The 10,444-nt window shown below is 44.2% G+C and overlaps 1 pseudogene; it reads left to right on the top strand.

Annotated features, from left to right (window-relative positions):
- The first annotated feature begins 242 nt into the window (after nt 1–242).
- On the top strand, nt 243–2,213 carry LOC116542058 (annotated as a pseudogene).
- Nucleotides 2,214–10,444: the final 8,231 nt, after the last annotated feature.

Here is a 10,444-nt window from a genome sequence, read left to right as displayed (position 1 = left end):
ATGAATGAAATACACTCTCACACCCACTACAGTGATTTGAGTGAGCTAGGGATGGTCATCAACTGCTTTCAGAGGGCAATTGCAGCTAACCAACAACCACTCACTGCTCCTCCTCACATTTATTCAGTATAGATTTAATAACAGAGGTTCTAAGTCAACAGCCTTGTGGATAATTAACATGGTTAAAAGAGTGGTTTTACAAACGATAAAAGGGCTTTGTTCCCGGGCCCAGAATAAACACCATGAACGGGGGTAATTGCCCTTACACCTCCCCCTGAGAGGACCACCCAGCACAAAATTTACATGAGCAAACAGTTAGAGACAAAGGAATGTGGGGTAAACAGACTTAATTGGGGAAGCTTTTATTTATTTAATTTATTTTTTTTTTTTTTTGAGACAGAGTCTCACTCTGTCACCAGGCACCAGGCTGGAGTGCAGTGGCAATCTCGGCTCACTGAAACCTCCACATCCCAGGCTCAAGCAATTCTCCTGCCACAACCTCCTGAGTAGCTGGGACTACAGGCACGTGCCACCATGCCCAGCTAATTTTTGTATTTTTAGTAGAGATGGGGTTTCACCATGTTAGCCAGGATGGTCTCGATCTCTTGACCTCGTGATCCACCCGCCTCAGCCTCCCAGAGTGCTGGGATTACAGGCGTGAGCCACCACACCTGGCTGCTTTTATTATTCTTAATCTTTACTCTATGACCTAAAGCTCTAAAGTAAGAACTGGCTGCCTTCAGCTGGTCTTATTGAAATCTTTCAGCCTTCTAAAAGATTTGAGACTATAATCTATAACTTCCCTGTATTTCCCTTAATATTTTGCCAGCCACCCTTAGTGAATCCCAACAAACAGTATGGACTCACTTTCGGGTCTCTGTGTCACATTTTGGTAATTCTCACGGTATTTCAGATTTTTTCATTATTATTATATCTGTCATGGTGATCTGTGGTCAGTGTCTTTGATGTTACCATTGTCATTGTTTTTGGGTACCACAAACCATGCCCACATAAGACAGCAAACTTAGTTGATAAATGTGGTGTGTGCGTTCTGACTGTTCCACCAACAGCTATCCCCCATCTTTGTTCCTCTGCTCTGGCCTCCCTATTTTCTGAGATGTAACAATATTGAATTTAGGCCAATTAATAACTCTACAGTGGCCTCTCAGTGTTCAAGTGAACGGAAGTGTCACACGTCTCTCGCTTTAAATCAAAAGCTAGAAGTGATTAGGCTTAATGAGGAAGGCATGGCAAAAACCAAGATAGGCTGAAAGCTAGGCTTCCTGCACTAAGCAGTTAGCCAAGTTGTGAATGCAAAGGAAAAGCTTTGGAAGGAAATTAAAAGTGTCGCTCCAATGAACACATGAATGATAAGAAAGTGAAGCAGGCTTATTGCTGATAGGGAGAAAGTTTGAGTGGTCTGAATAGAAGATCAGACCAGCCACATCACTCCCCTAAGCCAAAGACTAATCCAGAGCAAGGCCCTACCTCTCTTCAATACTGTAAAGGCTGAGAGGGGTGAAAACCTGCAGAAGAAAAGTCTGAAGCTAGCGGACGTTGGTTCATGAGGTTTAGGGAAAGAAACTGTCTCCATAACATAAAAGTGCACTTTCGGCTTTCAGCTCAGCGGAGACCAAGGTGCAACTTTCTTCAGTCATCCCGAATCCAGGTTCATCCAACACCAGCCGCCTCCACCATGCCGCTGAAGTGCGACCCCAACGAGATCAAAGTCATATATCTGAGGTGCACCAGGGGTAAGGTCAGTGCCATTTCTGCACTGGCCCCCAAGATCAGTCCCCTGGCTCCATCTCCAAAAAAGGTTGATGATGACATTGCAAGGTAACGGGTGACTGGAAGGGCCTGAGAATTACAGTGAAACTAACCGTTCAGAACAGACAGGCCTAGATTGAGGTGGTGCCTTCTGCCTCTGCCCTGATCATCAAAGCCCTTAAGGAACCACCAAGAGACAGAAAGAAACAGAAAAACATTAAACACAGCAGGAATACCACTTTTGATGAGCTCGCCAGCATTGCTAAACAGGTGCAACATCAATCTTGAGCCAGAGAACTCTCTGGAACCATTAAAGAGATCCTGCGGACTGCCCAGTCTGTGGGCTGTAATGTTGATGGCCACCACCCTCAGGACATCATAGATGACATCAACAGTGGTGCTGTGGAATACCCAGCTAGTTAAGAAGCACAAAGGAAAATATTTCAGTAAAGGATCATTTAACAAAAACAAAAACAAAACATAAAAGTGCAAGGTGAAGCAGCAAGTGCTGATGGAGAAGCTGCAAGTTGTCCAGAAGATCTGGCTAAGATCATCGATTAAGGTGGTCACAGTGAACAACAGATTTTCCATGTAGATGAAATAGCCTTCTGTTGAAAGAAGATGCCATGGAGGACTTTCATAGCTAGAGAGGAGAAGGCAATGCCTGGCTTTGAAGCTTCAAAGGACAGGCTGACTCTCCTGTCACTAGCCTCTCCTTAGGGACCAGTGCAGTTGGTGACTTTAAGTTGAAGCCACCCCTCATTTACCATTCTGAAAATCCTAGGGCCCTTAAGAATGATGCTAAATCTACTCCGCCAGTGCTCTAGCCTAGATGACTGCACATCAGTTTACAGCATAGTTTGCTGAATATTTTAGGCCCACTGTTGGTGTCTACTGCTCAGAAAAAAATATTTTTTTCAAAACATTATCGCTCATTGGCAACGCACCTAGGCACCCAGGAGCTCTGCTGGAAATGCACAAGGAGATGAATGTTGCTTTCCTGCCTGCTAACACAAAGTCCATTCTGCAGCCCATGGACCAAGGAGTCCTTTCAACTTTCAAGTCTGGATCTAGGCAAAGTCAATTGAAACCTACAGGAAAGCACTTATCATTCTAGATGCCATTATGAACATGGGAGGAGGTCAAAATATCAACACTACCAGGAGTTTGAAAGGAGTTGAGTCCAACCTTTGTGGATGGCTTTGAGGAGATAAAGACTTCAGTAAACGAAGGAACTGTGGATGTGGTGGAAACAGCAAGAGAACTAGAAGTAGAAGTGACACCTAAAGATGTGACTGCATTGCTGCAGTCTCATGATCAAACTTGAGTGAATGATGAGTTGCTTCTTATGAATGGCAAAGAAAGCGATTTCTTGAGATGGAATCTACTCCTGGTGCGATTTGAATTAACAACAAAGCATTTTAAATATTATAGAAATGCAGTTGATAAAGAAGCAGGTTTGAGAGAATTGATGCCAATTTTTTTTTTTGAGATGGAGTTTCACTCTTATTGCCCAAGCTGGAGTGCAATGGTGCAATCTCGGCTCACTGCAACCTCTGCCTCCCAGGTTCAAGCGATTCTCCTGCCTCAGCCTCCCAAGTAGCTGGGATTACAGGCACGTGCCACCACACCTGGCTAATTTTTTGTATTTTTAGTAGAAACGGGGTTTCACCATGCTGGCCAGGCTGGTCTCCAACTCCTGACCTAAGGTGATCCACCTGCCTTGGCCTCCTAAAGCACTGGGATTACAGGTGTGAGCCACCATGCCTGGCCTTGACACCAATTTTGAAAGAAGTTCTACTGTAGGTAAAATGCTATAAAACAGCATCACATGCTACAGAGAAATCTTTCATGAAAGCAAGAGTCAATCAATGTGGCAAACTTCATTGTTGCCTTAATTGTTTATTTACTTATTTATTTATTTTTTGAGACAGAGTTTCACTCTTGTTGCCCAAGCTGGAGTGCAATGGCATGATCTCAGCTCACTGCAAATTCTGCCTTCAAGGTTCAAGTGATTCTCTTGCCTCAGCCTCCCAAGTCGCTGGGATTACAGGCACTTGTCACCATGCCCAGATAATTTTTGTATTTTTGGTAGAGACGAGGTTTCACCACGTTGGCCAGCCTGGTCTCAAACTCCTGACCTCAGGTGATCCACTTGCCTGGGCCTCCCAAAGTGCTGGGATTACAGGCATGCGCCACCACACCCAGCTAATTTTTGTATTTTTAGTAGAGACAGGGTTTCACCGTGTTGGCCAAGATGGTCTTGATCGCCTGTCCTCATGATTCACCCACCTTGGCCTTCCAAGGTTCTGGGATTACAGGCATGAGTCACCATGCCTGGCCACACCCAACATCTTATCTGTTCAACCAACATTTAATGAATGCCTGCCTTGTACACTGGCAAGGTGATTAGGTAGTCCAACATTGACCCTGCACTCCAGGAATTCACAGTCCTGGGTCTCCATTCCCTTCTCTTAACTTACCAGCAAAGGGATGTGGTGTAGCAGTGTCATAAGCTTCCCAGCTTCTCAGAGGTTTGGTAATTGTAAAACTTTGTCAAAGATGACCAAAAGAAGAAGTCCCATTTTCTTCTCCCTGAAAGGTCCCAGCAGCAGTATTCTCCAAAGGATTCCAGCCATTTTCCCCTCTCCCCTCATGCCCTTGCTCACTTAATTCCCAATTCCTGGGAGAGGCTGGACTAGAGTCACCACTGACTCTGGAAAATGGAAGGAGAGTACAATAGAGACCAGCAGCTGGGCCGGGTGTGGTGGCTCACGCCTGTAACCCCAGCACTTTGAGAGGCCACGGTGGGAGGATCACAGGTCAGGAGTTCAAGACCAGCCTGGCCAAAATGGTGAAACCTCGTCTCTCCTAAAAATACAAAAATTAGCTCAGTGTGGTGGTGTGCACCTGTAATCCCAGCTACTGGGGAGGCCGAGGCAGGAAAATCATTTGAACCTGGAGGCGAAGGTTGCAGTGAGCCAAGGTTGCACCACTGCACTCCAGCATGGGCAACAGAGCGAGATTCTGTCTGAGAGAGAGAGAGAGAGAGAGAGAGAGAGAGAGAGAGAGAGAGCGAGAGCGCTGTAGTTCAGGACCATGAACAGCGCCAATGGGTGCCAAACAGGTGAGTCCTATCAGAGAAGACTCTGATAAGGTCTTCTCGCCCTGTACAAGAACCAGTCTGAGGGCAGAAGCCACCTGCCTCTCATAAATTGGGCTCTTGCTGCTGCAGTAACTGAATTTTTCACTAGAGTTCATGTTGTGAACTGTCACAACCCTCCCCTCCAAGCTGGAAGATGCGACTTAGAACCAAAAATATCCAGGAACACTTTCCATTTGGACCCACCAGTGGAGAAACGGCAGTTTCCACTGTTGACTTCTGGGAAAAGCAGATGTAAAGAGACCAGGATCTATAGATTTGCCCAAGAGCAATTCCTAAGCCAAGTCACATGGTGCTCTTCTGCTTTAAGCCTCAAAACCCAGTCAGTGACATTCAGGCACAAGAGTTCACAGAAAAGGGGTGCCCTGGCAAGGGAAGCCCAGAGCCAAGCTTATCCTTCTCTGCTGGCGTCATGTGGCTCATCTTTCCTTCCGGCTTCCTGTGGCTCTTCCTTCTCTGCTGGCTTCTTCGTCTCTTCCTGTGGCACCTGGAAGTGCTGAACCCCTCTCCCTGAGACTGTTTTTATAGCAATGCATGGCAATTCTGTTCTTCTCATAGCAAAACTCCTCTACTTACTCTTCTTCTCCCTCCTAATGCCCCAGTCGAGGACATGAACAATGCAAAGTCTGGGGCCCTCCGTTTGCCTTCTCTCCACGGTCCTCTTTCCTTTCTGTCTCAAGCCTCAGGTCTCACTTCCCTGTCTTTGCCTCTAAAATGTGCTTTACCATACCAAATTTCTGATAAGATAAATCATCTCTAAAGAGAAAATTGTCCAGGGCAAAAGAAGAACTTTAAAGGATTTGACTTCTATCTTACAGGATACTGTTTATGCTTTGGATCAGAAGTCAATATATGGTGCTTTCTCTCCCATCACCAGAATATAAGATTCCAGATAGACGTGGAAATGGCTCCTCTCATTGCACACCTAATAACCTGCTTGCAGAATTTTTCTTCCCATCTCCACAGCTCTGAGCTCTGCAGGTTTGGAGGTCATGGTCATGGCTCCCAAGAGAGGAATCCTTCTGCCAGAGGACACAACTACAGCTCCATTGAATTGGATGTGGGTCTTCATGCCACTGAACCAATAGAAGAAAGGCATTACTCTACTGCCTGGGATGACTGATCCTTATTACAAGGAGAAATTGGGTTGCAGCCACACAGTGGAGGTAGGGAGAACCACATCTGAACCCCTGAGGATGCTCTAGGATGCCCCTTAGGACTTCTGTGTCTCACCATAAAAATAAGTGAAAAACCATGACAGTCAAAAAAGGCAGGACCACCAAGGATCCACACACCTCAGGATGAAGATTTAGGTCACTTCATAAGGCAAAGAGCCCTAGCCAGTTGACAACAAAAGATATGTACACGGAAGAGTAGAAGAAAGAATTGAAATATCAACCGTAGCCATATTGCCAATTACAGAAACAAGGACTGTAGCAGTTATAAATATTGTCTTCCTTCTTTGCTGTGTTTGTGTGTGCGTGTATGTGTTTGTATATGTTAACCACTTTTTTTCTTCTTTCTCCCCCTTCCTGTTATTTACTTTTTCACAAGTTTTGTTGGAAGTTAAGTTTCCAATTCAGTATTTAGATAATAGAATATTCAGCCAGCACTGTGACTGGATTTGAGGGGTTATTAACATTGTCCAGTGATGGATACGATGGCTGTTGAAATTTTTGCATCTCCTCATTTTGGGGAGAGACTGAGAATGTCTGCATTTGCAGGAAGGATAGTTGCATTCTGTTAAGTGTAAATATATAGTTGTCTTTTTCTTTTCTTTCTTTTCTTTTCTCTTTTCCTGTTTGTTGCCCAGGCTAAAGTGCAGTGGTGTGATCTCAGCTCACTGCAACCTCCGTCTCCTGGGTTCAAGCAATTCTCCTGCCTCAGCCACCCCAGTAGCTGGGATTATGGGTGTGCACCCCAACGCCCAGCTAATTTTTGTACTTTTACTTGAGACAGGGTTTCGCCATGTTGGCCAGGTTGGTCTCAGACTCCTGGCCTCAAGTGATCTGCCCATGTCAACCTCCCAAAGTGCTGGGATTACAGGTGTGAGCCACTGCACCCAGCCAATGTGAAGATTTTTAATCACAAATTCAATTTTTTAAGTGGTTTAAACATTGTTTACATTTAAAACGTCTTAAACGTAAAATTTGTGCAATTTGACTAAATTATTGGCATAAAGTTACACCATATTATTACATTTTTAAAATTTATTCTTCTTCTGAAGTGAGTCATGCTTCCTGTCAATTCTGCTATACTTTATGGGTCTCACCTCTGTTTCCTAATTAATCTTGCCAAAGGTTTGACAGTTTTATTAATTTAAAAAAAAACCCACAAAATTTGGCTCTGTTAGTCACATCTATTTTATGATTGCTGTCTGTTTCATTTATTTCTGCTCTTACCTGTAATATTTTCTTTTTTCTACTGTCTTAGGATTTACTCAGCTGTTCTCTTGCTAACTTCTCATGTTAAATGTTTGGCCTACTGATTTTCAGCCTTTTTTTCTTATATCATAAGCCTCAAGTATGTTCTGATATGTGGAATTTTCATTATTTTCACTTCTAAGCATATTCTAAAACCTGCTATGCTTTCTTTTTACCTGTAAATTATGTAAAGAGGTTTTATCTATTTCTACACTTTTTTGTTATTTATTTCTTACTGAAGTAAATGGTGGTCAGAAAATATTGTTTGTTCAAGCCATTCTTTTGGCATTAACAAAAGATTGCTTTTTGGCAAGATAAATGGTCAATTTTCATAAATGTTCCAGGCATGCTTGAAAATAATGTAATGTCTGCAGTTGCTTAGTGAAATGTTCTGGAAATTCCCATTATGTAAAATGCTGTTATTCCATAATTCTCATCTCTCATCTTTTCTATATTCGCTGACTTTTTTTTCTGCTTTCTCCCTCTGAGTTACTCAGTGAGGTATCTTAGACACAGGAAAGAAGGAACCACCTAAACTCACAGTAGGGAACCACTCAGTCAAATCCAGAAGGTAGAACATTCTACAGAGAGTAGCTTAATCCCTTAGATTCATGGTATGAAAATAGGAAATGTTCTAAATTTAAAAAACATTTGTGGAGGTAAGCACAAATCCTGAACCCAAACTTAGAAAAACCAGATAGAGAGGACATTTGGAGGATAATTGGTTTGGGGCTCTCTAAAGCCTAGGTATACCCATGCCCAAGTCTGAGACCACCCGAATGTCCTCGCTTTCCGGATGGCCAGTGTTTTGGTCCTGCCAGAGGAAGGCTGATATCCTCATCCACCTATTCCAATGATAATAAAAGTGCCACTTCCTAACAGACCTCAATCCCCAACACCCAGAAGATGTAAATGGTAGACACTTGAAAATATCATTTTGACACCAGGTGTGGTGGCTCATGGCTGTAATCCCAGCACTTCAGGAGGCCAAGGTGGGCAGATCACCTGAGGTGAAGAGTTTGAGATCAGCCTGACCAACATGGAGAAGCCCCGTCTCTACTAAAAATACAAAAATTAGCCAGGCATGGTGGCAGGTGCCTGTAATCCCAGCTACACAGGAGGCTGAGGCAGGAGAATTGCTTGAACCTGGGAGGCAGAGGTTGCAGTGAGCTGAGATTGCATCACTTCACTCCAGCCTGGGGACAACAGCGAGACTTCGTCTCAAAAAAAAAAATCATTTTGAGTGACTTACTAGGGGATTTTAAAGGCAGACTCTGGCTAGTCTTGCTGGAAAAACACTTGGAAGCCTGTGATGATGGAGTAGCTTCTCCCCTATCCCCAACACCCACTCCATGGCCCCATGGATCTATCAACTCTACTACACAGCTAACTCCCATGAGCAGGAACTGTGTCTCATTTCTCTGGGTCTCCCCAGCAACTAGCATGACTTGTTGGATAAAAAAGAATTAGCTGGCCATCGAGCCACCATCTCTGTCTTGGCACAGTCCGGGGGTTCTGTTTGCAAAATTCTGAGCCCAGGCCCTTTTATCTCCTTCATCTCCTTTCAGAAAGGGATGCTCAAGCCCGTCACACAGTGAAAAACTCATTACCAGCATGCCCGACCCAGACAGACCTGAGGGAGGCGGATGCAGAGATTATTGTGGCCAAACTGTTTACTGTGTCTGGACCGCCAGTTTCGGGATTTGGAAATTCCCCAGCTGAGGAGAGGCAAAGGCTCTTTTCTCTTGCCAGTTACCCAAGCGGCAGCCAGTGAACAGGCTTTAATTTAGGAGGTGAGGCTATGCTACACCCTCATGAAGACCCAGCAGAATGAGGCCACTGTTCAGGGCAGCTGGGGGAGGCTTTGGTTTGCAGAGAATCCATGGATGGATTTGATGGATCAAAGTCAGCAGCATATACCCTCCCTAATGTGTGTGATTTTTCTCTTAACTCCACTAATCATATCCCAAGAAGACAACTGGACAAGTGCATGAAGACATGTGTTTAAGGATCTTCATCACAGCCTGTTTGTAATTTCCAAAAACTGGAAACCATACATTTAGATCCATTAACTTATGATTATACACATGAATAATGGCACAGCCATACAGTGGATTATTCTACACTGTTAAGGGGCTAGTGGAGATCCATATTTCTTTTTTCCTTTTCTTTTTGGAGACGGAGTCTTGCTCTGTCACCCAGGCTGGAGGGCGTTGGTGCATCTCGGCTCACTGCAACCTCTGCCTCCGGGTTCAAGTGATTCTCCTGCCTCAGCCTCCTGAGTAGCTGGGACTACAGGCGTATGCCACCACACCTAGCTAATTTTTGTATTTTTAATAGAAACAGGGTTTCACCATGTTGGCCAGGCTGGTCTTGAACGCCTGACCTCAGGTGATCTACCCCCCTCAGCCTCCCAAAATGCTGGGGTTATAGGCATGAGCCACTGTGCCCAGCATGATCTATATTTCTTGACATGGAGATAGATGGATACACCTATGCACACATCCATATGCCGATCTGATATACACATAGTCATCTGTGTACATATTTGCAAAAAAAAAAAAGATGTCTAGAAGGTCATTCACCACACTGTACCACAGGTTATTACTGGGGTAGTGGGAATTAGAATGACTTTTGCCTCCTTTGGACTTTACAGAGTATTTAATTTTTTACTGTGAACATATATCATTTTTATAATCAAGAGAAACAAAGTGGTTCCCATTTCGAAAAAAATAAAATTCGGTGTCAGCATTTTTGAAAAGTTTAAAAAGAATTTATCAGTCTGGTGCGGTGGCTCATGCCTGTAATCCCAGCAATTTGGAAGGCCAAGGCGGGTGGATCACCTGAGGTTGGGAGTTCGAGACCAGCCTGACCAACCTGGAGAAACCCCATCTCTACTAAAAATACAAAATTAGCCAGGCATGGTGGTGCACACCTGTAGCCCCAGCTACTTGGGAGACTGAGGCAGGAGAATCACTTGAACCTGGGAGGCAGAGGTTGCAATGAGCCGAGATCGCACCATTGCACTCCAGCTTGGGCAACAAGAGCGAAACTCCGTCTCAAAAAAAAAAAAAAAAAAAAGAATTCA

This window comes from Sapajus apella, unplaced genomic scaffold (genome assembly GCF_009761245.1).
Source record: "Sapajus apella isolate SASKATOON/1434 unplaced genomic scaffold, GSC_monkey_1.0 scaffold160, whole genome shotgun sequence".
Taxonomy (NCBI): Eukaryota; Metazoa; Chordata; class Mammalia; order Primates; family Cebidae; genus Sapajus; species Sapajus apella.
Note: the sequence above shows the minus strand (reverse complement) of the source record. Positions and strands in the feature narration are given on the sequence as shown.